The sequence below is a fragment of the Homalodisca vitripennis genome, chromosome 6 (genome assembly GCF_021130785.1).
Source record: "Homalodisca vitripennis isolate AUS2020 chromosome 6, UT_GWSS_2.1, whole genome shotgun sequence".
NCBI classification, from domain to species: Eukaryota; Metazoa; Arthropoda; class Insecta; order Hemiptera; family Cicadellidae; genus Homalodisca; species Homalodisca vitripennis.
The window spans coordinates 163,016,331-163,034,550 of NC_060212.1; positions in this window are offsets into that span (position 1 = coordinate 163,016,331).

Here is an 18,220-nt window from a genome sequence, read left to right on the forward strand (position 1 = left end):
AATTGGTGAGCGATTACAGCGATTACAGATATTCCAGTGTTCACAAAGGCAGTGTGGGCATGCAACCAGTGTTTTCTCATGTTATATCGCGCTGCTGCTTTACAAATAGACTTGTTACGTGATCCAAATAGCGTTCATATCGAAGTTGCTGATTACAGTTGATATTCCAGTGTTCACAAAGTAGGGCATGCGACCAGTCTTTCCTCGTGTTCTATCGAGCTGCTGCTTTACAAATAGACTTGTTACGTGATCCAAATAGCGTTCATATCGAAGTTGCTGATTACAGTTGATATTCCAGTGTTCACAAAGTAGGGCATGCGACCAGTCTTTCCTCATGTTCTATCGATCTGCTGCTTTACAAATAGACTTGTTACGTGATCCAAATAGCGTTCATATCGAAGTTGCTGATTACAGTTGATATTCCAGTGTTCACAAAGTAGGGCATGCGACCAGTCTTTCCTCATGTTCTATCGAGCTGCTGCTTTACAAATAGACTTGTTACGTGATCCAAATAGCGTTCATATCGAAGTTGCTGGGAGAAGGGTTAACAAACGGCGGCTCCGCACAGACCGCTGGCCGCGCCGCCTTGGGTTGGGAAGGGCAAGTGGTTTCGCTCTCGGCCTATTATATTGACAATAAAACTGACCTTTTGCCGCAGTTTACTTTTTCGTTTGGGATGGCCATAAACTTACCCTAATTAAAATTCTGACCGTTGCTGCAGATGGCGTAAGCTACAGCGTAAAAAGTTCTCACTCCATCAACTCCACTAATAATTGATTTCCTCGCCTCTTACGTAGTCACCATTTCAGACTTGTGGCTTGTACCTATCAACCACGTAACACTTTATGTGGCCACTATGCTTCATATGACAACATTATGTTAAACAGTGGCCGACCCTGCACTGGTAGAATAATTACCGTACGGAATGAGGTTAATTTCTTCTCTATCAGAATACTAACAAGAGCAGTATTATACAGTAATATCAAGTCAGGATATCATATCTGCATGCGCTCTTTGCAATGATACGAATCAATTAGCAGAGTGTGCAAGCATATATTTTAACGCCTATAACTGATTAAAAATATTTTTATTAATGTTTTAAGAGTAAAAGTATTACAAATAAATGTTTTGGCAACAAACACAGAGTTTCCGTTTGTTCACTATAGTAACACTAAATATACCAAAATCTTTGATATCTCTTTAATATTATTACTAAACACAAAATAATATTAGTAATAAAAATAAGAACACTGCCAATTAAATATATATATACTTTTGCATAGTTTTGTAATTCGTTTTCTAGAAATTATTTATCGTTAAAAAAAATAATGAAACAATTCTTATTTTACCTTTGATCAATATTGTAAAGAATATAACGCAAAAGCTGTAAAACATGTATAGTAAAAAAGTAGTCAAAAACGCACTACTCGAATAATGTATAACAGCTAACGAGAGGAAATCATATTCGTCAATACGAGTAAATCATTAAAGGAATAATAAAAAGTTTAAAACGTTAAATATGTGGGTTTTTCTTGTACACACTTGGGTAATACTCGTTTAACAAAATATGTGTTTTATATCTCGGCTGATTGAGAAGAAGAAACTTCAAATCATTGTGAACACTATCGACACTACATCAAACAGAACTTAGCTTTTACTACCTGGTGCTGTTAAAAACTACCGAGTTGATGTTCATTTTTATGTTAACATAAATTGTAATTTATATGTTTTCAGTGAAATATGATGTAACTATTGAAGGAACGACGCTGTCTAACAATCAACATAAAGATACGAAGCTTCTGTTAAACAATTGTGATTAACCGTAGTAATAGTGCAAGCGCAGATCGCAGTGACTGTAGTGTCAGTGTTAATAACCAACAGAAATGTCTGGTCGAGTCATAATCATTAACAGCAAGCAAGTTTCATTATACGCATCATTACCAGCATCAGACTGTAGCAATATATATTCGCTAATGACCTCCCACTAAATACAGAGTATTATTAAACAGAGCTCAATGAGGGTTATATCTCTTTATACTTGTTGAGGGTGTTTCGTTCTGCCTAGGCTTCGTCCTCAAATACAATTAACATTTCCTTAATTTTTTAAAATTTACTAGTATTTCATAAACTTAAGATTAGTAACTCTTTATGAACGTCTTAAATTATCAAATACATGAACCAAAGATCTGAGATGTTAAAGTACTTATATAATATTATGAGACAATGGTTTATAAAAATTAATATATGTATTAATATATAATAATTAATATATAATATAAATTAATATATAGCTCGTTAATTGTATTTAAATGGAAAGTAATTAATTCAGAGTAGGTTCACTTTCTTAATATTCATCAAACCTATAGCCAAAATTAGTAGTTTATTTGGCATTTAACTTAGTTGCAACATACTTAATTAAACAAATTTTCTTTTATGCATTATAAAAAAATTATTTTACGTGATGAATTCATAATATTTAAAAGATCGTAAAAAGTTCATACTTTACTAACACAGGTTCAAAAAACATTATGGTTGCCTGTAAAGTCGGTTTTACGGGCGAAGATTTTACGTGACAACGTCTTTTTCTCGGTAGAATATTTATTGATATGAATATTATTAAATTGCACAATAGGAACAAGGAATTGAATGAAAATAAGAATTGCACAAATTTTAACTATAGAAATATATTTTGTTTACTAAAACATTGTACATAATTTGAAATTAATTAAAATTTGTTATTGTAAATGGTAAAGTTGAATAAAACATTTACTAAAATTGGAATTTGAAATTCTTGCTAAACACAGTTAAATTCTAACTCCGCGCGTGGTGATTGGTCGGTTTAGTTCGTTTGTTTGGTCGCACTGTTATGACAGGTTAGAGGTTATAATTTGTTATTTTAAATGTTTGACTAGCAATACGCGCTGTTTCTTCTCAATCGACTGAATTACGATTGATTGCAGAGTGATTTAAACTAATAATTTACTTAACACTATCAACATTTGTCAATAGTATGACATAACCTATAAACTCAGTTTCTCAACTTTTGTGTCAATCTAACAATTAATCAATCAATCATAGTTTACGATTAAGGATTACTTATTTATATAAAATGTTACCTTAGGTACGTATTAAATAAGTTTATTGGTCGGTTAAAAATGAGTATACAATAATTAGAAGAATAAGTTCCCAAGTAATTTGTATTTAAATTTACTTTCTCTATAAATATGCCTTTAAGTACTTTTATTGTTCCTTTAATGGCGCAATGTAGCGGGTACAAAGGTTATCGCAAGATACCGGATCAAACAACGCCGAGCGTGGCTCAGATGGATGACCGCTGAGCGATCCTGTCCTTGCTAGCAGCCCGCCTGCCCGGTCATTGGTGGTCGGTTGGAAACTGATTAATACAGAGTAAATGCACTTTCTTCATGTATTTTCAAACCTTCACCTTTAAGTCGTTGGTCCTTAAATCAAGTGTTAGAGAGGGCTTTTAGTTCTAACTTCGCCTGGTAAAATAAGACATTACTTTACTTTACTTTAAGAGTTTTTTTTTCTAGTCTTTAAACATTTTATTGATCAAACTGTTTTGAACATTTAAATTGAGTCTTCATATGAAATATTTTAAGAGGTGAACATTAAATAAAACAGTGGTGAATATTGTATCGTAAAATACTTTTCAAATTAAACCAAACAGCTATTACGATAAACAAAATAAGTGCGGTTGCATTGAAATGAATTCCTTATCTCAACAGCAATTTTGTTCAAAGTAACATATTGTTCAAAAGCCAATATGTTATAATCTACGTTTATAAAGAAACTATTCCAATTGCCCCCCGTCCCCCCTTGTTCTTGAGTAATTTACATATATAGGCTACATTCTAGAGCAATAAACCAACAAACTTCGAACAAATCCAAAACACACAAGGATTTCCATGATTAGTTAATGCAATAATGTGTTTTAAGATTAGAACTTCAGTAAGATATAACTAGGCTATATTGCAGTTTACAGCTAACTAACGAACTTTAACGTACCACTATGTCTGCCTGCAAGGATTCAATGAGGGTATAAACATAGGCTATATAGGTTGAGCAGAGTTTTATTACATAACGTCGTAAATTTTAACAATATTATATAATGTTGCAAATGATATTCAAGACTCAGCTGTCGACTAATAACACTTGATAGACAAGACTATTATGTAAGCTAAGTTTAATGCTACACAATTGGCTATACTATAGTTTGTACCTGAGCTAATGTGAAACAGGGTTAGAGACTTTTCTGTATCTGTTCTATTCTTGTGAGGGCAACTATGTTGTTACAAAATATTTTTAAATTATCATATTTTTTAAAGGATCCTGATAAGTTTGGTTAATGTTAAGTACCTCAGTTCTGTTCATAAATCACCTCTGCTACTCGGAAGAAATCATTACCTAAAGATGTTATTAAAGGTTGTTCAATTTAAAATTCAGTTGATGCCAACATTTAATATTGTTTAGTGTAATTTAAATAGAATTGCAATATTAAGGTTAATATTTAGACGTGAAATTTGATTTAAAACTACAGATTACCCATGGCTTCGCAAGCAATTCTCAAGGAGTGTAGTATTAAAACATTAAAAGTGTACAGTAACGTGACAGTCCTATAATAGTTTTCAAACAGAAGTAGACACATATCTGACACAGATTATTTCAATAGCCATGGTTAAGAGGTTACTACAAATTTAACTGCTTCATATTTCAATTTTTCACGTGCAGGAGCACACGTTTCTTTTTTTGAATTAACTACATTTCTAAATTGTTTTTATGCCCTATAACCCAATAAAGAAAATGTATACATATACAATACCAACGTCTCAGAAACCAATTTTGACGAAAAAGCGTATACTTTCGGTCCTTACAATTTAGTTCTGGACCTTAGTCCGGAAGAAGTATCAAGGTAAATAAGGTACGGTATGAAGGTTCCGGGTATATCCGGAGGGAAAATATATGCTTTCAATATCTTAGTATTTAAAGTGCCAAGTTTTATCTGTAATATATTTGCACATACTTATGTGCGATTAAACCGTTACTGGATGATAAATATGCCTATTCCGGTCTCTTCCACTTCCTTTGTAATTACCGTTGCACAGTGTTGTGTTTGCGTAGTTGGCCCTACCAAGAAAATACTCGTATATAAATATGCATATCTCAGAAGCCAACTTAGTTTAAAAAAGCATCTGCTTCCGGTCTGCAACATTTATGGTGCTATAATTTATGTTTATGTTTTACGTGATCAAGAAAATATATACATATGGAAGATTAAAAGAAAAAACACTTAAATTATACTTCCGTTCCTTTTTTTCTGCTGTCAGTTTAGGGAGACATTTCTTAAAACTTATTTCATCCAACATAAAAAAAGTTTATATAAAATTTTCCGTGATAGGAGCCTTTTTGTGGTTGGGATTGCATATTGTATAAAAGAGTGTTTACAGTAAAAATGTCATACACAAAGCTAATAGAGCCAACCAGTTTCGTGTACCCTAGGTGCAAACAATTACACGGTTGTACATTAGAATGGGTTTCATAACAGGATTTTAATAGTATTTTCAATGCATTAGATGGATTAAATTAGACACTGGGACAGTAAAATATAAAAATCAGATCTAGCTTTTACAACATTTACAAACATATCTGCAATCTGCATTAAACTACTGATCAATCATTGTTTGTTTAATATTTTCTAAAAGTTGAAACCTCTCTAGGGTCAATGTCGTTTTCATTGTTTTTCGTAAATAATATTATTATATATCTGATATCTAAATAATCTGGATATTTCTTATATATTTCTCTTTAAAAAAAAAACTTCCTCAAACTTTAAATAACTGTTTAAAAAAGGATTGACCAAACTGTCCATCCGTTCTAGAGATTAGAGCTCAGAAACACAAGTAGCCATTCATTTTTATTTATAAGATGTTTTGCCACAGTTTGCGAGAAAATTGAGTTCAAAGGTTGACGCGTAACTACCCCAGCTGTGAATTGCCTTCGTAACTGCCCAGTTTAGAAGATAAAACAACATTTGCGCAGCCTTTTTTATCCCTCTCGTTATTTTTTACTTAAAATTAAAAGATCACAACATTTCTTAAAGGTAAAATCGATAAATTAGTTGTAATGAATATTTGAAGCTACAAACATTTTGCATACTTCTTTTATGTTTCCAATCTGTACGGACGCTATTAAAACAGTCTAGTGTGCTCGGATACTAATTGAATGGATGACGTCAGTCGATTCTCAGCTTAATTGAAAGTGATTCGGTCTTGGTAATCAACTAATACTTAAGTAGTTCAGAATCTATGTTAATATTTTTGAAAGGTGGACAGAGTTTTATTTTTTTACTTTGTTTAGTTACATATAATCTAAAGCTATGTTTTTAACATATACACTTATACGGTTCATTTGTACTCTTATATAGTATTAAATGGGCACCATCAAACCTTAATAGTTGGCGAAGAGTAAGAAGGCATAAATATTCCTTTAAAAAACTTTAAACTTTAAAGAAAAGTGTAAATTTTGTTTTATTTTGTTACGTGTTAGGAATACAAACAGTCTTGTACCAAAGTACCTTCAGTTACGGTTGGTGGTAATAGTCACTTTGCGTGGTTCCCACATATTCATGCTATTAATTTTCCTCTAAAACAGATTTTCTCGAACTCTATTACTTCCAAAATAGTTGTTTTGTAACTTACAGTTCATAAGAATCCATAACATTTTATTTTAAAACCCATCCTTCCATTTAACTAAATAGGGATCTATAATTATATATTGAATGAGAGATGCGCAAATGGTTATAATAATATATTAATAGGCTAATATTATTTCTAATAAACTTAACCATACATAATTATAGCACTAAATTTATTACTGCTTATTTTTATTTAAAATGTGAACATTTAAAATAGAAATTTTAATGCCAAAAAATTGTATCAACCTCAATAATAAATACAAGAAAGTTACCAAAATGTGTGTCAAAACAATTCTACATAAAGAATTTTGTGAAATGAAACAACCTAGTTTAGGCTAAAAAAACGAATTATAGTATTATATTGGAATGAATACAGTTATATGTTATACCAATGTATATATTATTTGTGGATGACCGTCAGTGAAGAGGCTGTTAAAATGTTTACTCTGTCCGCGTGATATCTCAAAAAAGGAATTGAACTCGACATGAACATTTGCACCAATCATTTATTCCACGTTTTTATATTGACTAAATCGAGTTCAACTATGGCGTATTTCTCTCCCTGAGATAACTGTAAGCATTTGCAAAGTCTAACTGGTCGCAGTATATGTGGAACAAATGTATGTATACTATTAAACTTTTAGGATGTTTTGTTATCCTCACTGTCTTATCAAATGTTCTGTTTCTCCTTGTAGCTCTCCGCCTGTCTGTCTTCCGAAGTATACATCGAGAACTCAATGAACTACAAATTTATGTATACTATTAAACTTTTAGGATGTTTTGTTATCCTCACTGTCTTATCAAATGTTCTGTTTCTCCTTGTAGCTCTCCGCCTGTCTGTCTTCCGAAGTATACATCGAGAACGCAATGAACTACAAATTTTAAATTTTGAGTAAAGCGTCAACAAATCCTTTTTCACTACACGTAGTGAACATACTTCTGTCTTATTTATATGGAATCTAAAAGTTCTTTAAAATATCATTAACGTTAGTAACAAATTCGCTCTTCATACGTTTATTATTCAACTACACAAATAAGTATGTTACAGTTATGTTACCCAAAAAGAGATAAAGTTTTAATAAAAACTATGCCAAACTGTACTAAACAAGATGGCTGACAATGCAGTTAAAGGTGGAAGAACATTTCAGCTTTATGGGATGTAGCCTTTGCTATAAATATTTTAACGGCGACGTCCTAGAAATTCGCTCATAGATATAAAGAGCGACTGGGTTTAGTTCTGAAAACACGAGCTCATCAAATCCGAGTAGCTCTATAACTGTAGTGCTGCTGACGTGGTATTGTACATACGAGTATATACTTCGGTGTGGTTTACAGCCAATTAATGTGCTTTAATGTCAGACCGTGTCTGCTGCGAGCATTTCCGACGTTCTCTGGCAAATGCATAGTTATAGTAAAGACGAGGCCTTTCTGTTTCTAGTTAATGGGTTTAGCAAACTGATGTGATACGCTGACTATATGAACAGATCTATACTTTTTAGCATCCTAAAATATTCTCATTCAAATTAACTAACAATAAAACACATCATAATACATTCGTTGGGTAGTGTTAATCGAAATGTGAACAAACATATATACAAACCTATAACTGAGAATTTCAGAAAATCCGAACAAACATACACTGGTATGTAAATAGAATTTTATAAAACCTTCACTGAACGCCTCCTACTCGTATTTCTAGAGATTTTATCGGTTTATTCCAATACCAGTGAGTTTAGAAGAATTTATTTTTCTCAATCATGGTTACTACAAAACTAATATATAGGTTGGGATATACACGAAGTAGATCAAAACCGATGAACCGATTTCAATGGTTTTAATATAATTAATTTTAAAATCTTAAATTCAGACTACAAACCATTCATTAGGTTCAATAAAAACTACTCACTCAGAAATAGAAACCCGCTCATCAATATAATGAATTATTACATAGGAATTCACGTTATTTCGTAGATGCTCATCGAGATACGTTTTACCCTCAGATATCCGGGCTCCAACTCAAGTTTTATTTCGAATTTAGATTTTTTGAAATTCCAAGGCTATATCTAAGGTTTATGCATATAATTGGTATGAAAACATATTCATATAAATATTCCTATGAAGGTATCTTTCTCATAAATTTATGAGCAACCATTTGAAAGAGATTGCCTACAATACTTCTATTATACTGCAAGAAAAGGCACAGGTAGGCCCAACTAGAAATATAGTTTAAAATTTATAAATTGTATATAACATGAATTTTTTTTATGATTTTATACTTATAAACAGAGATTTAAGTATTGACAATTTGGTTTGCAAAATCCTATTTTCACCATTAAATTAATAAGATCCATTATTCAGATAAAACGTATTCTGTGTGGAACAGTGGAAATTTTTAAATGAATACACAAATGTTTCTTTAAGGTTAAGAAAGAAAACAGGACAAAAGGACCACACGCTGTGTAGACGAACAAAGCTGTTTGTTTTTGTTAGCCAAGTCATTAGCAGCTGAGCCACTTGTCATTACACGCATCATTAAATAATGATTTCATCAGCTGCACCAAACAATGTATATCCACTAATGATCTCTGTACAAATTTAACATCACGTTTTTTCCAGCTCGTTGTTTTTATAATATTTTGTTTGATCATATATCGTGTATATACACAGAATGGTCTGCGTGTATAGGATTTGCTAAAAAATCATATATTTATTGTATAGTGACTGGGTACAGTAATTTTACGTTACTTAGTGTCTATAATATTGTTCTTTATACAATAAAAAATCGAAAAACTTTAATAAAACACTACTCAGTAACTACGTTGTATAAATCAATACGCCTTCTTCCATCGTGCACTTTATAATTCATAGCTGTAAAGTACCTGTTCTGTGAATAGTAAGATTGCAGCGTTTCGTCACAACATAAGCGTGTAACTTTACCGAACACAGGTGACCCTCCAACCTCAGAGGGTTATACAGGAAAATGGAGACACCGTTAGTAATCCCCGAGTCCGTGATGGGAATGGTGAGAAAACTCTATCTCCACTGCTCATCTCATCTTAATGGATTAATACCAGGAATCATGGGCTCTGAGTAAGACGTCATCGGAAACGCGAATTTGGGTTACACTTGCGTCATAGCAACATGGCAATGTTAGTGTTAATAACTGTTTGAGGGGTAGCACGTTCAAGGCGTTTGGTTAAATAGTTTCTGACATTTCATGTTTAGTGGAAAGTGGGGTCTGTAGCTGATATTTAATGTTAATCCAGGCTCTATCTTATATTCTATTACTTTTAATGTGGTCACCACTTTCGATATAAAAGTATGCTTTATTCACTGCATATCATTAGTTTGCAAGACGTAGCATATGGATGAAAATTTCTTTCCCTCGTTTGGAAAAAATATACATTTTTATGCAATTTCATGTTACGCTGTTTACAGTAGATGTGTTATTCATCTTTAGGAGCCCTCTAACGAAGTCGATAAGGCGACACTCTGAAATAAAAGCATTGGTTTCTCTATACATTTTATAAACATAATTAGACGCAAAGGAATAAATTTTACTTTTTTAAATCTTTGAGTACAAAATGTACACTGACTCAATGATTAACACAGCTCAACTCGACGACCTTTGAGATTGTAAAACTCTAATATGCTGTCACAAAGGCGATAATTCGCCAAATGGAAGCCAGTTGTAGGTAATGACTCCTATTAGAACGAAACTCTTTGAAGTTGACAGCGCAGCTGTAATGATTGACAAATTAGTACCGAACTCCCTTAATGCTCTAATAAACTTGATCCCGAGGGAGAGGGGAGTAGCGGGATCCGGCACTGCCAAAGGCGCCATAGCTCTGGCAACACCTTCCCCGGTACATTCGTCTCGACATGGGACACCCCACTGGCGGAGGGTGACGTTAAATATGTGGCGCTCGGGAACGAAAGTGCCACGACATGTTTTTCTCTCTGCTACAGTAAAATGTTTCCGAGAAACAATCCACAGTTATTTATTGCTGTTTTATTTTTAAAGTTCTTTATCTTTAAGTTCATTAAATGTTATCGTTCTCTGCAAACAGTTATTTAAAAAAAAAATGTTTTTTGCGAATTATAAATACGTCAAAATGGTAGTAAATATCAGCAATAGACTTTTTTTTAAATCTTGAATAGAAATTATGATGTGATATCTTTAAATCTCCTGGGTATTTTTCTTTATTGCATTGCCTGGCAATCAAACACTACTTAAATTCTCTTTTCCAACGAACATAAAACTGTTTATGTGTTCTGGAGTTCTGTTTTGGAGTACCTCAGGATTAAAACATTAATTCTGGAAAGATGGATTTTTTGACTATGCGTGGCTCTGAAAATAGTTTTGATTTAATTAAATCAATAATATACACAACTAAAACATGCAACAAGAAAAACATAATAAATTCATTTTCAGAAAGGAAAATTTGAAGGCAAGTATAGAATGAATTTAGTTTAATGGGCACTCTGATTCTTAACGATTACTAGCACAATTAGCCCACATAAAAATACAAGGCGAATCTTCCAATTTTATTTGGAGTTTAAACTGAAGTATTTTGATCTATTTCCGATTGGCTGAGTTTTTATACTTCTATCTCTTCGTCGCCTTATTTGACCTACACACACACACACACACACACACACACACACACACACACACACACACACACACACACACACACACACACACACACCACACACACACACACACACACACACACACACACACACAACACACACACACACACACACACACACACACACACACACACACACACACACACACACACACACACACACACACACACACACAACACACACACACACACACACACACACACACACACACACACACACACACACACACACACACAACACACACACAAATTAAATATAGTTTATCTCATAGTTTAAAAATTGTTATGTTTTAAGTTTGTTATCAATGTCTGTTGTTAAGCTGTTATTGTTGAAATTGTTTGTTAGATCTATATTGCTGCATTTGTTATTGTTATGTATGTGTATGTATATATATTTTATATTAAATCCTGTTATTGTTGGAATTATTGTTAAATAACTTAATATATTTGTAACAGTTGATTAATTTTTGTATTTAATCATGTACTACTGATATGTGTGTATATGTATATAATATTTATGGGTATGTATATATATAAATGAATATATGTATATAATCTGCCTAATTAGTCCTTATGTTTGTTAAGTTTTTACTATTATTTGGTTTTGTTTGATTTGTGTAATAGTTTATATACTTATAATATATAAAAACGTTGAAACATGCAAATTATTTAAATTTAAGTTCACCTTCTGCCAAAAGAGACTGAATAGGCTTTAAATGTACTTTGCCAACTGTATGTAAAATGTATATATATAATGCCAATATATTAAAAAAGAACTTGTTTTCCTTTTCCACACGTGCTTTGTGTAGCACATGGAATTGTATTTTTTTTGTAAACTTTCTGGTAAATAAAGATTTTTGTGAACTGTGAACTGTGAACAAACACACACACACACACACACACACACACACACACACACACACACACACACACACACACACACACACACACACACACACACACATAGCATAGTCACTATTAAAAATAATTTGCTGGTATTTGTACCAATTTTATATAACATATTTTCTAAATCTATAGATCAAGGAGTATTCCCGGAACAATTAAAAATTGCTTGTGTTGTTCCTATTTTTAAGGGGGGTTACGGCAGGGAAATGTCCTCATATAGGCCTATCTCTTTGATTAATACCTTAGTAAAGATATTTGAAAGCTTAATAAAAACTCAATTGTTAAATTATTTCATCAATAGTTCATTAATTTCACAAAATCAATTTGGCTTCCTACCAAACAAAGGTACGGATATGGCAATTGAGAAACATATACAATATATCGCTGAATCTGTTGATAAAAGTAAATATACAATTGCAATTTATCTCGATTTTCAGAAGGCCTTCGACCTGGTGGATATATACTTATTGTTAAGACAGTTAAAGTTATATGGGATAGGAGGTAGGGCCGGGGAATGGTTAACCTCATTTTGTAAAAATAGAAGTCAAGTTGTAAAGATAGGTAATCATCATGTTAGTAATGTTTTACAACTGAGATTTGGGGTGGCTCAGGGTGGAGTACTGGGACCTCTTATGTTCATCATTTATATAAATGAATTATTGAAACTAAAATTAAATTCTAAAATTTTTGCTTATGCGGATGATACTGGTTTAGTTTGCTCCTCCTATAATAAAAACATTTTGAAAAAACTAGTAAGTAGTGACTTAAAGTCTATATCAAACTAGTTCATAGAACATAAACTATTAGTAAATACCAACAAATCAAAATGTATTCTTTTTTTCGATAGAACTAAAACTTGTAGCAATCTTCAGAATGAATATGAACTTTTTTGTCATAATCATCAATGTATATATGACTGTAAATGCATAAAAATAGAAATAGTCGAGAAAATAAAGTATCTTGGGTTAATTATCGATAGAAATTTAAAATGGGATTGTTATGCATTGGATTTAACTACAAGGTTAAGTAAAATAAACTATGCCTTGTATCATATGAGGGAATTTCTCAGACCGGAGCATCTTAAGCAACTTTATTTTTCATGGTTTGAGGGAACAATGCGATATGGTATTATCCACTATGGAGGTACATACAGTACTATCATGAAAAATGTTATTATGATTCAACGATTTGCAATTAGAAATATTTATCATCTAAGAAAATTTGACAGGGTAACACATATTTTTGAGGAATGTAATATATTTACTTTCAATCAACTATATGCACTGTGCTGCTTATTTTATATCCATAAAAATCTGTACAGATATGAATTTAATGAGTATTCTCGAAATACACGCCTGTCTTCTAAATTTACAATTAAAACTGAAAACCTGAACAAGGAAATGGCTAGAAAACAGTTTACTTATGCAGGAATTAAAATATTTAATAATTTCATCGTACAAGGCAGCGACGAGTTGTTGTTTGAAGGCAAACCAAAATTTAAGATGAAAGCTAAACAATATATTTGCCAAATTATAATATAATGAAATGCTCCATGATGTGATTCCTGATTATGGCTTTCCAGTTGAACAGTTTTATACATTTAATTATATTTATTGAGTTCTGTTACTGAATTTTTTTGGTTTAAAGTTTTATTATCCTGTTATTGAATTTAGAAGTTTATTATTTGTTATTATTATTGATATTTATTGCTGTTATGAATTTAGATGTTTATTGTTAGTTATTGTTGTTGTTCATTGTCATCATTATTGTTGATCTTTATTGCTGTTATGAATTTATATGTTTATTGATAGTTATTTTTTGTTTATCTTGTTGTTATTATTTATTAATCAATAACTTATACATATGGGTGTAGACTCATGAGAGAGCTTACATGTACTGGGAATCACTTGGAATACCTTTTAGTCAGAAAATGTGTGTTTTGTTAGTGTAAATGTAATAGTATTTATTGTATTTTGTTGGGGTGTAGTTTTGTATTAAAATGTTGTATTTGATAGTTTTAAATTGTTATTATAGATTGTTATTGTTTTTAGTTATAAAAAGTAATTTCATTCTAGAGTAGACTTTTCCTGGGAGTATTGCACTGTATAGTAGCCGTATAACAAAATTGTAGTAAAGATGCTTGTTTTTTCCAGAATCCCGCACGTGCTGTGTCAGGCACATGGGATCATGTATCAAATAAAAAAACTGTTAATAAATAAACATATTTGAACTGTGAACACACACACACACACACACACACACACACACACACACACACACACACATAACTATATAACAAACTATTTAGAAAATTGCTGCATTTAATCTTAAAACTACTCTTTTTGCAAGGGATTTAGTTGAGAATATTTAATTTTGTTATTTGTTATTAGTAATAAAATACTTTCAAAATAGTATTTCCTAAAAAAGAAGAGTTAGTTTGGTAACTGTAGCGCGAATATCAAGGCCAAAGCTGACTGAACTCATCAACTCTAACACATGCCATTATTACTCAGGAGGAAACATTGCACTAATGATCCTCTCAGTGGTAGATAATGGCGTTTATTACAGCTTAACGCCTAATAGTCCCTTGTGTCTTGTCTTGTTAACTCAGTTACCATTAATTAAATCATACAACTTTCATATTTTACAAAGGATTCCACCTGTTTGATCTTCAAAATATATATTTTTAAAATGCATTTAAGAAACACAATTCCTTGACAAAAAATAAAATAGACTAACTTTTCAAACCTGGTTTTCACTCTAGAACGCAGAAGCCACAAAAACCAAGATTCGTAAAGATAAATCAAATCAACAAACATCCATCCGTAACTTTGAACTGGAGTTTCCCCATTCCATTCCTACCTTCCTTAGTTTCCTTAGTTTTATTACCTTCTTATCAATGGAAACAATATCAACTGATCTAGGGGAATAAGTTAATCTTATTGGATATTTTTCCTTTTTTTAATATCCATGATAATATTTTTATTTCTGGTTTTATATATCGAAATCGGATCCAATAATTCTAGGTTAAGATAAGTTGATCAACATTAATAACAAGTTTTTAATATTCTTAACTTTTAACACTGTATTAAACTTCTTTAATACTGAAGTACGAAATTTGTCAGTCGTGGTTTACTGGAGAAGACAAAAGCTTTTTTAAAGTGGTAATATATTTGGTTTTAAATATCTGTTAAATAATAACATCGTTGGAATATTATTTTTAAATAATGACTTGCTTTACCTCAATTTTCTGGGAAAAAAGTAAAGAAAAGTTATATTTAAAAGTATTCTTTAATCCATGGAGATCTTGGCTTTGATTTTCAACAACTAACGTTCAAAGATAAATCTTGCGTAAATTTCTTTTCACCTTGTACATGCTAAGAGTTTACCAACTACCAATGTTGGTTATTTTAAGTGTTTGGTGTGCATTAGGTAGCATATTGGGCTAAAGCGTTTAATGCAACACGCAACGATAAGGAGCCTGTTACATACCCGCACCCCATGTAGCCTATTGACTGCCTAGAACCGGTAAGTTGACAAGTCCTTGGCAAGCCGCTGTGTCAAGATTACGCCACGATCTTCCACACCGGGTTCCTCAACGGGTATAATAACACCAAACGTTTCGAAAATGTTTGTATCCGAGGATTTAATCAGTTACCAATTGGTATAGTACAAACTTTGAATATTTATTTGGGTTTGTGGTTCCTCAAAGACGTGGCTATATCTTCACGAAGACACTGATCATCTAGTTGAACTAGGTGTCTCGTTTTAGTTTGATTACCCCTGACTTGATGGTTAGGAATCGTAATGCTTCTGTAAGTAATCATTTCCGTTCGTTAAACCAGATTTCGATTTCTATTATGTTGATGAACAAACAACTGTGGGTTCGAGAAACTTATTGACAGAAAACGACATCTATTTTCTGAGTTCCTGAGGAAAATGTGAGTTCTACAAGCAGTTTCGTAAACTTCAGAATAATCCAAATAAAACAACTAATAATCCTAAGTAGATGTGTTTTCTCGTGGAATCTCAGGTTGGTATTATATAGATGTTGTACACATTCCAAACAATTGGTTTAAAATTAAAATGTATACTACAAGGAAAAGATGGTATTCTGATGTCTAGTGCCATCAAGTCACTGTATATAAAAGACTTTTATGCTTTTGGCTGAGCAGTAATGAAGCATAACACTACAATCGTATGATATTTTAACAAGTTACTTAGTAACGTATAAGCTAACTAACTGTAACACATATAAACAAACACCACACACACACACACACACACACACACACACACACACACACACACACACACACACACACACACACACACACACCACACACACACACACACACACACACACACACACACACACACACACACACACACACACACACACACACATATATATATATATATATATGCGTGTGATGTGAGGATTTGATGGATTTGTCACATTAAATTCTATTTCAAGAACTGCGACTAATCCAAACCACGTTCAATACCCGACCTACTTCTTTCTGGGTTACTTTGCATTTTTCCAAACATAATCTTCCAAATCACGAGATTACAAAATACGTCACGCAAAAAGCAATAAGAGCGAAGTTGAGCACTAGAAAGATGAATATGGTCTTATGCATTTACAAGCGTAATCATATTACTTATGTATTTAGTTAAATGTAAAAAATTAGTCATTTTTCTAAGAGTTTGTATATGAATGGTCTGTACATGTCTTGTATCATTCGGTAAAAAAAACAATATTAATTTCAATACCGGAAAAGAAACTTTGAAGTAAATGTTAAGTTAGATGTACTCTATCTCTTATAAATAATAAAACTCCTCAATGAAGAACAAAACAAAATACCAAGCAATTATATTCGGACTCATAATGTAGCGTATTTCACATTACGTTAAGCTGCACCTTTTCGTTATTTCTGAAACTTTCCAGATTATCCGGGTTGGTTGGGAGTCAGATGAAGGGGTGACTCGCAGGGGAAGTCGAGACAGTTCATTATCATGTCAAGGCAGTCAAGAGTTTGGAAGTCTGTCCTGTCAAAACAGAGAGAGAGAAAGAGAGAGGATGATCACGATATCACGATACGCTTCAGCAGCGTTTGGTTCCATCAAAGAGAAAAGTAAAACATACCTCACAATTTTCTTCATTATGAGGTATTTAATTAAGCGTCATACTGTAAAAGTAAATAGCATTTTTCTGTGTATTTTGGGTAGCTGAATTAGAAATCGGTTCATTAATTAGTGAAGATTAATTGAAATATTTATTATATATTACTATCGGTATAGCTTGATTCTGTTGAGATATGTTACTAGTTTGCTGTTTTATAAAATAAAACTTATTGTTAAAAAAATTACTTTTGTGACCTGAGGTTATTATATTAGCTAATAGTATACATATTACTATAATTCAAGCAATTTCGAAGTATTGCTATATAATGCGAAGCATTATAGGCTAAAAACTGTGTAAATTGTTATATAATAAAGTATGAGGTTTACTGCGATATTAAAAATTAGATGAAGAAAATTAAAATTAATGTGTTTTTTTTTTGTGACAGATCGTCCCATTGAGATGGAGTGAAGTTTGCCCAGTTGGAAAGGGGCCATAACAAGACGTTTTTATTTGTTATTTTATTCTAAAGTGGTTAGTACACATAGTTAATAAAAGTCACGTCCAAAAAATTACACTAAACAACATATAGCACACTTCAATTGTTACAGACTATTGCTTAGTCGTTAGTGTAATATGTTACTGAATGACACAGAATAAATATCTGGGCAGCTCCTTAACCTCTGCGCTCGTGAGCGAGGCGAACATCTGAGCTATACTACAATACTATAGTGACCGAGAAGGGAAAATATATTTTAGGGTAAACTAAATTGTAAGTGAGGGATCTAATGAGTGAAGAAGACAAATCTTTAAATATAG